The sequence below is a fragment of the Bos taurus genome, chromosome 10, assembly GCF_002263795.3.
Source record: "Bos taurus isolate L1 Dominette 01449 registration number 42190680 breed Hereford chromosome 10, ARS-UCD2.0, whole genome shotgun sequence".
NCBI lineage: Eukaryota > Metazoa > Chordata > Mammalia > Artiodactyla > Bovidae > Bos > Bos taurus.
Window position 1 is genome coordinate 52,405,669 of NC_037337.1, and position 11,960 is coordinate 52,417,628.

Consider the following 11,960-nt stretch of genomic DNA (forward strand, 5'->3'; position numbering starts at 1 on the left):
TAGAGCAAGGATGGCAAATGCATGGTGAACATGTTGCCGCCACAACTCTTTACACACTTAGCAGGCATCACTAATTGATTGCAGCCTTCTTCCTACTCAACTCAGACAATCTTTTACTAACACAGGACTTTAGGTAGCCATAACCAAATGATCACAGAGTGGCATGTGAGATTTATCATTTTTAAACAAAGTTGCTGAGTTCTGGCTATTTGCCTGGTACAGGAGATTAGCCGTGAATAAAACAGGCAAAAATGTCTATCCTCTTAGAGATTAACATTACAGTGAGGGGTAGGAGGGGAGTCAGTAATAAAGATAAGTAAGTAAAATATATAGTTTATTAAATGGTAATAAGCATAGCAGAGAAAATATACCAGGTAAGGGGGACAGAGAACATTGGGAAGAGAGAGCCAGAACTGTTGGGGGGCTTCCCTGGTGGCTCAGCAGTAAAGTTTGCCTGCCAATGCAGAAAACATGGGCTTGATCCCTGGGTCAGGAAGATCCCCTGGAGAAGGAAATAACAACCCATTCCACTATTCTTGCCTAGGAAATCCCATGGACAGAGGAGCCTGGCAGGCTACAGTCTGTGGAGGTTGCAAAAATTCAGTCATGACTTAGCAACTAAACAACAAAAAAAGCTGCTTTAGCTATCTTTTTCTGAGTAACAATTTATCCCAGGCTTTAGCAGCTTAAAACAACAAACATCTATTATTTCACAATTTTTGTGAGTCAAGAATTCACTAGTAGCTTAGCTGGGTAGATCTTGGTTGGAATCTTTAATGAGTTTGCAATCAAAATGTCAACTGTGCTGCAGTCATCTGAAGGCTTGAATAGACTGAAGAATCCACTTCCTAGATCTCTTCCTCTTGTGGCTATTGGCAGGAGATGTCAGTTCCTCACCATATGGGCCTCTCCATAAAACTGCTCATGTCTCCTCACGACAAGGCAACTGGCTTCCCCAGAGTGAGTGACCCAAGAAGGCAAGATGTCTTTTGTAACAGAGCCTTGGAAGTCACATTCTGTCATTTCTTCCATAACTTATTGGTTACATGACCCAGTCTATTCACTGTGGGAGTGGACTATGCCATAGCATGATACAAGGCGGCATCTATCCCTGGCATCATCTTGGAGCCTGGATGTCACATCAGGGAAGACTGAAAAGGGAAATTTGAAGAAGATGAGAGATTAAATCTGAAGATAACAGGGGGGATGGGCAGAAACCCCCAAGCAGTGAGAATAACAAATATAAAGACCTCAATGCAGGGACCTGCTTAGTGTAATTAAAAAATAGCGAGCAGGCCAGGAAGCCTGGGGTGGAAGTGGGAGAGTGGTAGGAGATGAGGTCAGAGCTGTAACAAAGCTGGATCATGGGAGACCTTGTAGCTATTATAAGCAAAGCACTTTGGTTTTACCTAATGTTCTAGTTATCTTTGCTCTGTAGCAAGCCACCTGAAAACTTAGTATCATAAAGCATTCATTATGATGAATGTGTGGGTCAGGAATTTGGACAGGGCATAGTGAAGATGGCTTGTCTGTGTCCTGTGATGTTTCCCCAGTGTTTATCACACTTCGAATCTGGGAAGACTCAAAAGCTGATCTGGCCTTGAAAGTTACTTGTATCACTTTTGCCACACAGTCATAAGCCTGTCCAGATTCAAAGGAGAGGAAACAAATCCCATTTCTCTCAAGTCATAAGAAGAGCATGTGGGATAGGAATTACAATTGCAGAATAAATTTTCTTTGGAGAATATAATCTGCCACACAGTGCAATGAGAAACTGTTGCATTATTTTGAGCAGAGCAGTAACATGATCTGACTCACATTTAAACAGGATCTTTCTGGTTGCTATGTTGAGAACAGACTGAAAAGGGTAGAAGCAGGAAGCCCAATTAATAAGCTATTACAATAATATGGCCAGGAGATGGTGAGGGCTTGGGTGAGGGGGTAGCAGTGGATGCCACGTTGCACAAGATAGAGAAGGTGGCAGGTGAAATGAATTTCATTGGGATTTTTGTTGAGTTTCATACAGGAGCTCACTTTCATATGATGTTTGGATTATAGTAGAGCCTGGAGTTTAAGGGAGAAAAAGAGTAGGTTAGAGGTACAAATGCTATAGTGTAGAAACGCTTCCCTGATGGCTCAGAGGGTGAAGAATCTGCCTGCAATGTAGGAGACCCGGGTTTGATCCCTGGGTTGGGAAGATCCCCTGGAGAAGGGAATGGCTACCCACTCCAGTGTTCTTGCCTGGAGAATTCCATGGACAGAGGAGCCTATAAAATTGAATGAGATCATCAAGAAGAGTGTAGATAGACAAGAGAGGAATTCCAGAAACTGCATCCAGAAACACACCAGTATTAGGATGTCATCAGGGATATCAAGAGGTGCTGAAGAGTAATGGCCAGTGAGGTAAGGAAACTGGTGCCCTGGCAGCTGGTGAAGAGAGGTTTTCAAGGAGTTGGGAGTGATCAGCTTCTTAGCTATTGACTCCTCAAGGAAGATGAGAACTGAGAATTCTCATTGGATCTATCAACACGGAGACCATTACTTACTTTAAGGGAACAATTTTAGTGGAGTGGTAGGGTGAATGCCTGGGGACTTCCCTGGTGACTCAGATGGTAAAGCGTCTGTCTATCAATGCGGGAGAACTGGGTTTGATCCCTGGGTCGGGAAGATTCCCTGGAGAAGGAAATGGCAACCCACTCCAGTACTCTTGCCTAGAAAATCCCATGAACGGAGGAGCCTGGTGCAGGCTACTGTCCATGGGGTGGCAAAGAGTTGGACTCGACTGAGCGATTTCACTTCACTTAGGGTGAATGCCTGATTGGAGAAGATTCAAGAAGAAATGGCAAAAGGGAAACTGGAAAAAGCAATTATAGTCATGTTGTTCCAGGAATTTGCTGTAAAGGAAGGAGAAAAGTAGCTAGAGAGGGAAACAGTGTTAGGAGAAATAGCTATTTGCCATCCAGATTGTCATTCATATTAGAGTGGAGGTAGAGAAAAAGGTTAGGAGCACAAGCTCTGGAATCAGATTTCTTCATTTTGAATCCTGACTCCACATCTTGCTACTTGTGTAAACTTGGGCAAGGTGCTTAGCCTATATTTGTGCCTCAGTTTCTTCATCTGTCACATGGAGGCTACAATAGTACCTCCTCATGAGGTTGTATAAAGTAAGTAGAGTGTTTGAAACAGCTCTTGTCCTATGGTGGACACTCAGATTACTGGAAGTCGTATTGATGATGAAGACAATGATGATGTGATGGGCCAGCCACTTTTCCACACCTCTCAGTGGCACCTAGAGCACTAGATGTGGAAGCCTGCTGACACACTCATCATTCCCATGTTGGATGTGGTTGACCTAGAAATGAGCTGGAAACTGAGCCCAGTGATGAGCTAGAAAAAGAGAGGAGCCTGGGTGGCAGGACTGATAGTTCTGCTAGTTGATCCACTTAATGCTGAAGACATACACTCATTTATTTATTTGTTTGGATCAGGCACTGCTCAAGGGACAATAGTTTCATGGCAGAACATTTTGTTTATATCTCCTCACTTCCTGAGGACCTTCCCTAGAACAAGGGATTTGAGTCTCTTTTGTTTTAGCTAGGGTGGTAGATGCTCATTGTAAGATTAAAAAATAAGTCTGTTTTTTTTTTTTTTTTAAAGAAAATACAGTTACAGTTTTATCTGATGGCCTTTGGCAAGTGTGGATCCCTCAAGTGAAAGGGCATTGAGGCAGAAAAGAGTCAACAGTTTCTATCGAAGAGTCTTAACTTCCTGAGAGACTTTTTAAAATTATTGTTGGATTCCTTTGAATTCATCTTATAAAACTCCTCAAATGTTGCAATAGTTATTTTTAAACAAATATATCTACCACTTCCATTTCTTAATGTGGATTACTCACTTCAGTGATTACAAACTTAAAAAAGACAAAACTTGCATTCATTGATCTACTAAAAAAAAAAAAAAACCTTACAAGTTGTCACCCAAACTGAGACCCTTTTGATTGAAAGAAAACACCTTTAATCATTATACAAGGACAATGTAAGTAACGTGGGTTTGTCCTGGGTAATCAGAACACATCCATGGGATATCAGAATCATTAGAACTTCCAAATTATTCATAGCCAACTTTCAGAAGAGTTCTCCATAAAAAGAAGTTGTGTATTGAGTTTAACTCAACTAAGTTTTAGTTGATTTAGGACCTCAAGATCACTAAAAATATATCATTTCAGAAATCGTTGAAAAGACTTTCTGTTACTATTCACAATTCTCTCTTTTTAAAAAATTCCCAGGTGGCGCTAGTGGTAAAGAACCCACCTGCCAGTGCAGGAGACCTGAGAGATGTAGGTTTGATCCCTAGATTGGGAAGATCCCCCAGAAGAGGGCATGGCAACCCACTCCAGTATTCTTGCCTGGAGAATCCATGGACAGAGGAGCCTGGCAGGCTACAGTCCATAGAGTTGCAAAGAGTGAGACATGACTGAAGTGACTTAGCATGCAGCTTGCATTCAGACTTCAGGTGTTTCAGTGGAGTGGGCTAATGTTTAGAGGACCAGCGCCCAGGGACCTTGTCCCTCTAAACATTTGGGGCCTGAATTTGTAGCCACCCACAAGCACATGGGTACTAACCCAAGGAGGTGAATTACCAGGACCTACATTCTCTGTGTTAATAAGAAGAATGTGAGTGCTTCCTGTTTCAAAACCACCTTGACTTCAGTGTGTTTATCAATGAGATTCATTTTGTCTCTCTCTGACTTTCAATTTCCTAAACCAACTAAGCAAAGCCTGGCTCATGATGAGAACATTTGCAGGAATAAACAACCTCATCCTGATCAAAGATGTCTTTTGTCTGCTATCATTATAAAGTCAAGCAGCTAGTAAAATAGCTCTGCAATGTACAAAGGCTAGTTGAGGATGCCTCTTCCATCATAATACCATTGTGATTGGCCCTGGCTGCTTCTAAGCCTGGCCTCAGCTATCTTGGACCTATGGTTACAGAATTTCCTTTTAGGCTAAGCACAGAAAGATGATTTGAGAGTACAGAGGCAGAGACATCCACAAGAGATAGGATTGAGTATTAATAATATTAGATTGACAAGTTCACAGACAAAGTTATCCACTATCTCCTGGGTTTCATTAGACACTATTTTTTAAAGTTTTAATTGGATAATTGCTTTACAATATTGTGTTGGCTTCTGCCATACAACATGAATCAGTCAGTAGTACCTTCATATGTCCCCTCCCTCCTGAATCTCTCCCCTACCCCCCATCCCATCCCACCCCCTAGATTGTCACAGAGCACTGGGTTGAGCTCCCCATATTGTATAGCAGCTTCGCACTGACTATCTGTTTTACACATGGTAGTGTATATATGTCAATGCTACTCTCTCAGTTCATCCCATCCTCTCCTTCCCCTGCTGTGTCCCAAATCTGTTCTCTATGTATACGTCTCTATTCCTGCCCTGCAAATATGTTCATCAGCACCATTTTTCTAGATTCCATACATATGTGTTCATATACAAAATCTGTTTTTCTCTTTCTGACTTACTTCACTCTGTATAACAGGTTCTAGGTTCATCTACCTCACTGCTGCTGCTGCTGCTAAGTCGCTTCAGTCGTGTCCGACTCTGTGCGACCCCATAGATGGCAGCCCACCAGGCTCCCCCGTCCCTGGGATTCTCCAGGCAAGAACACTGGAGTGGGTTGCCATTTCCTTCTCCAATGCAGGAAAGTGAAAAGTGAAAGTGAAGTCGCTCAGTTGTGTCCGACTCTGTGCGACCCCATGGGCTACAGCCCACCAGGCTCCTCCGTCCATGGGATTTTCCAGGCAAGAGTACTGGAGTGCGGTGCCATTGCCTCCTCCGCATCTACCTCACTAGAACTGCCTCAAATGCATTCCTTTTTATGGCTGAGCAGTGTTCCATTGTGTATGTGTACCACAACTTCTTTAGGGTGGACATCTAGGATGCTTCCATGTCCTAGCTATTGTAGATAGTGCTGCTAAGAACACTGGGTACAAGTGTCTTTTTCCATTTGGTTTTCTCGGGTTATGTGCCCAGTAGTGGGGTTGCTGGGTTTATGGTGGTTTTTCTCTTAATTTTTAAAGGAGTCTCCATACTGTCCTCCACAGTGGCTGTACCATACTCCCTCCAACAGTGCCAGATGGTTGGGATCCTCTGGAAAGGAAACAAATTTTGATGTGGCTTCAAAATCTGAACCATTGTGTCTCTTCCTTGCATATTCCAGCCTACCTGCTCTAACCAGTCCAGAAAATTATTTAAAGCGGTGCTCTTCAAAGTATTATGGTCCACCTACTAATACATCAAAATCTCTTGGGCTAATTGTTTTTAAGAAGTGCAGTTTCCATGATCCTACTGTATCAGAGTCTTTGGCACTGGTGTTCAACAATACATTTCACACAAGCTCTTTAAATAATTCTTACACGCATTAATGTTGAACAACCACTGATCTAGAGTAAGAGCAGTGGTCTTCGACCTTGGCTGCACATTAGAGTCACCTGAGAACCTAGAAACTCTCAAATGCCCAGGCCACTACCCAACCCGATCAAATCAAAATGTCTGGGGGTGAAAGCCCCCTTTTGAAGGTTTCCCAGGTGATTTCAGTGTACAACCAAGACTAAGAATCACTCTCAACACATCCATCATTCTCAGAAGATGGCAAGGCTTCTCTGTCAAAGGGGATCACACCTAGGAATTTAACTGCAGTTGAGACCAACTGTCCTGTATGACTGTGACAATGGGCTTGTCTAGGCCAGTGTTACTCAACTGCAGACCACGGTCAGTCCATGAACTCTTTCATTACCAGCTCCCAAGGAGCTTGTACAATCGATCATGTGGAACAATTTTATCATCAAGGTTTTTTGGTAGCAAGACTTTCTTAACAGCACCGAAGGAATTATGGCACACACTTCTGTCCCCCATTCGCTTTGGGGGCATCATCCAAAACAGACGTTTTGGGCCTCTCTTGCCTTCTGGTGTGGCCCACACTCTGTCTGTGGACTGTGTTTCTCTCTAAATAAATCCACCTCTTACCTATACTTTGTCTCTCACCGAATTATTTCTCTAATGAGACATCAAGAACCTGAGTTTCGTCAGGGCCTGAAACCAGCTAGACCAAAAAGACTTTTTTAAGGATTTATTCTTCTTCTTGTTTTTTCTAACACAATAACATAATTTATTTTCATTCATTCATTTATTCACTTATTCATTCATTAGACAAACATCATACTGAGTATGGATGATGCTGATCACTGCAGATATCCAGATAGAAAGGCATTCTATCCTCTTGCAATGCTTGCTGCCTTAGTAATTCCTCATGGATGCAATTTCCTTTTCTTTCTGAGTTCCTTTCCCCTCCCTGTCCTGGAGCAGAAACCCAGCGGGAAAACTGAAAGCTTCAGAGGGATCTCCATACTAAGAATGTGAAAAATTCTGTCACTAGATTCTCTTCAGCCAAAAATGAGATAATTTCACCTCTATACTCTTAAAGAAGATCCTTTCCCATAGGCTTTCCAGGGAAATCTAACCTGGATCTGATAATTCCCTCAGGCTTGCCTAAGCCAAGCATGACTTTATAATTGCCTCCTAAAAAAAATTTCAGAAATGGCACTGAAAAATGTCCACATTCTTAGACAAAACGTGGCATCTTTAAATTGTAGACCCATGCAGAATCTGAGGATAAAGATTCCATCTACCGCCTGGTCCAAATTTCTGTATTTGACCTGAGATGTCACAAAACTAGCAGTGGAATCCCTTAAAAAGCAGAGAGTGGAGACTGTTGCCTGGGATGGAGTCAGGAGTAGGGGTGGCTTCACCTCTGCCTCTGCCAGGGAGGGAAACAAGAGCAGGGGATGGAAAGTGAGGCTGCACTGGCCGCTGCAGACGTTGGGGGTGGCACTGGTAGGACCACAAACCCTGCTCCTTTCTGTTTACCAGTTTGACTACAGGTAGTGAACTGCACTTGGAAAGGGGTCCCTAGGAATTCTGGGGGAGTTAGTGCCTCTAGTCCCACAGTGATCTAGCTGAAATCACCTTGATCAAATCAGTGCCCCAAGCGCTTTTCACTGTCAGGGAGTCTCAGTTTGTGTTAAATCCTAAAATGCTCTTATTACCAGCCTACAGCGTAAACTTCTTCAGTGTGAGCCATGTGGCAAGTACACATCTGCATACACCCCAGCCTCTTGCATCAAGGTGGCCCTAAATTAAGTGCCCAGGAGCTGTGGGTGGGATAAATGAGTGAATGCATGAATGTAGTTTAGCATATGGTAATTCACAATGCAATGTGAGTTACTTGGGCTGTGTCTTTGGGGATTTTTCTTGTCACATCTGCCTACCCTGCATACTTCTCAGAAAGCAAGACTGTGATGCCAGAAGGCTAGGACACCACCTGGGGTGAGATGTGCTATAACTCACAGGTGGCAGCAATGATTCAATCAGAATGTGCATAAGACAAGAGGTGAAAATTCCAGCATGGGGGACTTGGCACCACTAAGGAGGAGCCCGCTCAGCTAGGTGGATGCCAGTTGTGGGGAGCTGAGAAAGAAACATTCCCTGGACCCTAGTTGGGTGATTTTGTGAAGGGTGGATATGGGGGACGGGGGGAGAGTGGTGGGGAGGTGGAAGATTGTACAGATATGAGGGAAAACCAAAGAAAGAATTACTATTAAAAAAAAAAAATCTTTAAGTAGCAAAATCAGCAGCTGGACCAGATTAGCTGTTCCCATCTCTTTCCTATTTTTGGACTTGGGAAGCAAATGTCCAACATAATTCCTGTTTTGAAGAAAAGTAGAGAAGGAGGCCAGTTTGGAGGTTGAGGAGGGAGCATTGGTGATGGTATGGACCAGGTTGGAAGGGTCTGTACAGCTGGGGGCTCTCCTCCTTCTGGGGGCATGGGGACACGAACACTGCTCTCTCTTCTGCCCCAAGCAATGTAGGAGACGAGGTCTCTGCTCAGTGATGGAGCAAATCCTGTGGGACAACTGCCAACTTTGTGGTTTTCACAGAGTAGCAGCTGAGGCTAGGCAAAGACCTGATGGCCAGAATGACACCTCCGGGCCACAAGCGAGGCACAGGGCCAGAAGGCAGCCTCACGGGTCTTTCTGCTATCCCCAGTCTTCTTTGTTGCCCTTAAGTGCACAATGCTTTCCTGCATTGATCTTGATTCTTGGCAAATCTCTCAGTTTTCTGAGTGAGAGGCTCAGTATAAGTGACTTGTAAGAAGAGCATGGGCTTCCCGCCCCCACCAGGGATAGACCTCTCATGGCAACATTTCAGAGGTCTCTGACAGGACAAAGTGGAGAAGCATCTCAAGGGTGACAAAGCCTTGAAATTATCTTACACTTCTGGTGGGAGTGTAAACTGAAACATTCTGGAATCTACTGACAGTATCAACTGAAACACATACCCTACAACCCAGCAATTCCACTCCCGCCAAAGAGGAGTGAGTATGTATATACTCAGCAAAGATACACATCAGAATAATCAGAGCAGCGTTCTTCACAATAGTCCCAAACTGGAAACCACCCAGATGCTCATTAAACAAGTAGATTTGCTATATAAATCATTCTAGATTCACACACTGAGAATGAATCATCTACAACCACCAACAACAATACAGCTGAATCTCATAGATGCAATACTGGGCCTAAGAATCCAGGCACACACACACAAAGCCAAATCTCTAGTCTATGTATATGAAGGGAAACACAGTTCAAACCTGTAGATGCTGTTAGAAGTTGGGATAGTGGTGACCCTGAGAAGAGAGTATTGACCAGAAGGCCTTGCTGGGGAATTGGTAGTCATCTCAGGGTTATGTAAAATTTCAAAGAGCTTTTCACTTATATGTGCACTTTTCTGAATATTTGTTATATTCCAGGTTTTAAGAATGCTAAGGCTTCCAGCCCCTCTACTGTACCATGTGAGTAGCTGGGCTTAAAGCAGACTCCAGGTAAAAGTTGTTTCCTATATCGAGCTGGGGTTGACTCGCTGCCACTGCTCCCCCTTGTCCTGGTTCTGCCCTTAGCAGGCCACAGACTTGTGTGGTCCCCACATACCTTCATGTCCTCCTGAGTAAGTGTTTCTGAACTAAGAAAAATCCCCTTCCTCAATTCCCCTCATTGGGACAAAGCTTGTACTCTAGTCCCCTGTTTGGGTGAGGCTTCAAATTGATCCTGTAGGTAGGTCAGAGTTTTTTGTTTGTTTTTTTCTTGTCCCTCATTTCTTACTGGAAACAGTACTCCAGCTTCCAGTCCTTCACCAAATGTGGGAATACTTTGATCAACCAAGAAGTCATGGATCCCCAGCTATCTTAGCTTCTTAGGACAATGTCAGGATCCAGAGGGGCTGGTCTGGGACCTACAGTCAAGCTTCAAGGCTGGGCCTGGAAACTAGTTTGTGGGCTGAAGTGAGAGGGGTAATTCTAACCCTTTCCAGTCCTTTCTGTGGGGCTCACACTGTCATACCTCATTGAATTAGGGGCCAGTGCATCTCCACGTTCTCATTCGCTGAAGTAAGCATGGTTCCTGCACATGGACTGGCTTTCCACAGGAGTGTTATGAACAGGGCACAAAGAAGGCACACAGAGCCCAGTGTGGTGGTCCTGAGGATGGGGACAAGCGATTTATCCCTTATTGAACAGCAGCGAGAGCTTCAGGCTCGAGAAGGGACTCTGATCAATAGTTTCTTGTAATGATTTCCTTGTTTGCCATCTTGGTTATCCTCTTCTGATAATCCAGATTGGAATGACTTGATTTCTGATGAAATAAGAACAACTGATTTCCCATGGTCTCACTGTTTTAGGCTCAGTCACAAAGTCAAAGTCATTTGGAGCATACTTAAGCTGACCTTTTTTTTTGGAAGGCAAAACAACTTGTTTATACAGAAGTCCACCTAGCAAGAATGAATATACAGTTCGGGCATGGACCTTTTGCTAACTGGATAAGACAATGCCCATTAGGAAAAACTGCACTTTCCTAACTCTTCACTGTTGTAGAGTTTGTTACATAATCACCACCCACTGTTCTCTGGATAGGACCAACTAGGTAATTTTCAGTACCCAGTGCAATGTGAAAATGTGGACTCCCTCATTTAAAACATTATGATTTTAAGATGCTGACAGCAAAGCATTAAGCAAAGCCTGGGGCCCTGTGTGACTGCAGAGGTCATGTACAACCTGTGAAGGGAACCTTGGGTCCAGAAAGATTGCATGGAGGGTGTTCCTTTAAGGTTGGGAACTAATTAAGAATGTTGATAGTTTACACAATAGTGGAGAACCTAGTCAGTGTGCAAGAAACAAACAAACAAAAAAGAGGATCAAAAGTGGAGAGGTAACAGTGTCATTATTTACAGATATTATGAAATTCCTGAGAAAACTAATGGAATCAAGAGGAGAATAAAACTCCTAGTGCTGATAAGATAGTTCAGCAAGTTGACCAGATACAAGATCAAAATAAGACAAGTCTAAACAAGTTGAAGGGACAGAGATGGGAGTGTGGACTCTGATCTTTTGGAGCTGTTGCCATCTTGTAGTTGGAGTGGAGGCAGGGGACTCACTCCTTTGCTGAGAGAGGGTGCCCACGTGATCCTTGGAAAAGGGCTTTGTATCCCCTGGAGTTTAGGACACTTTATTTTTTTGTTGTTGTTTATTTATTTATTTTTGGCTGTGCTGGGTCTTCTTTGCTGCCCACACGCTCTCTCTAGCTGCAGCGAGCAGGGACTACTCTCTGGTTGCGGTTCGAGGCCTTCTCATTGAGGTGGCTTCTCTCATGGAGCTGTCGGGCGTAAGGGCTCAGCATTTGCAGCTGCTGAGCTCTAGAATGCAGGCTCAGTACTTGTGGCCCATGGGCTTAGCTGCTCAGCCACAACTCCCAGACCAAGGATCGAATCCGTGTCTCCTGCATTGACAGGCAGATTCTTCACCACTGAGCCACCAAGAAGCCCAGGACACTTT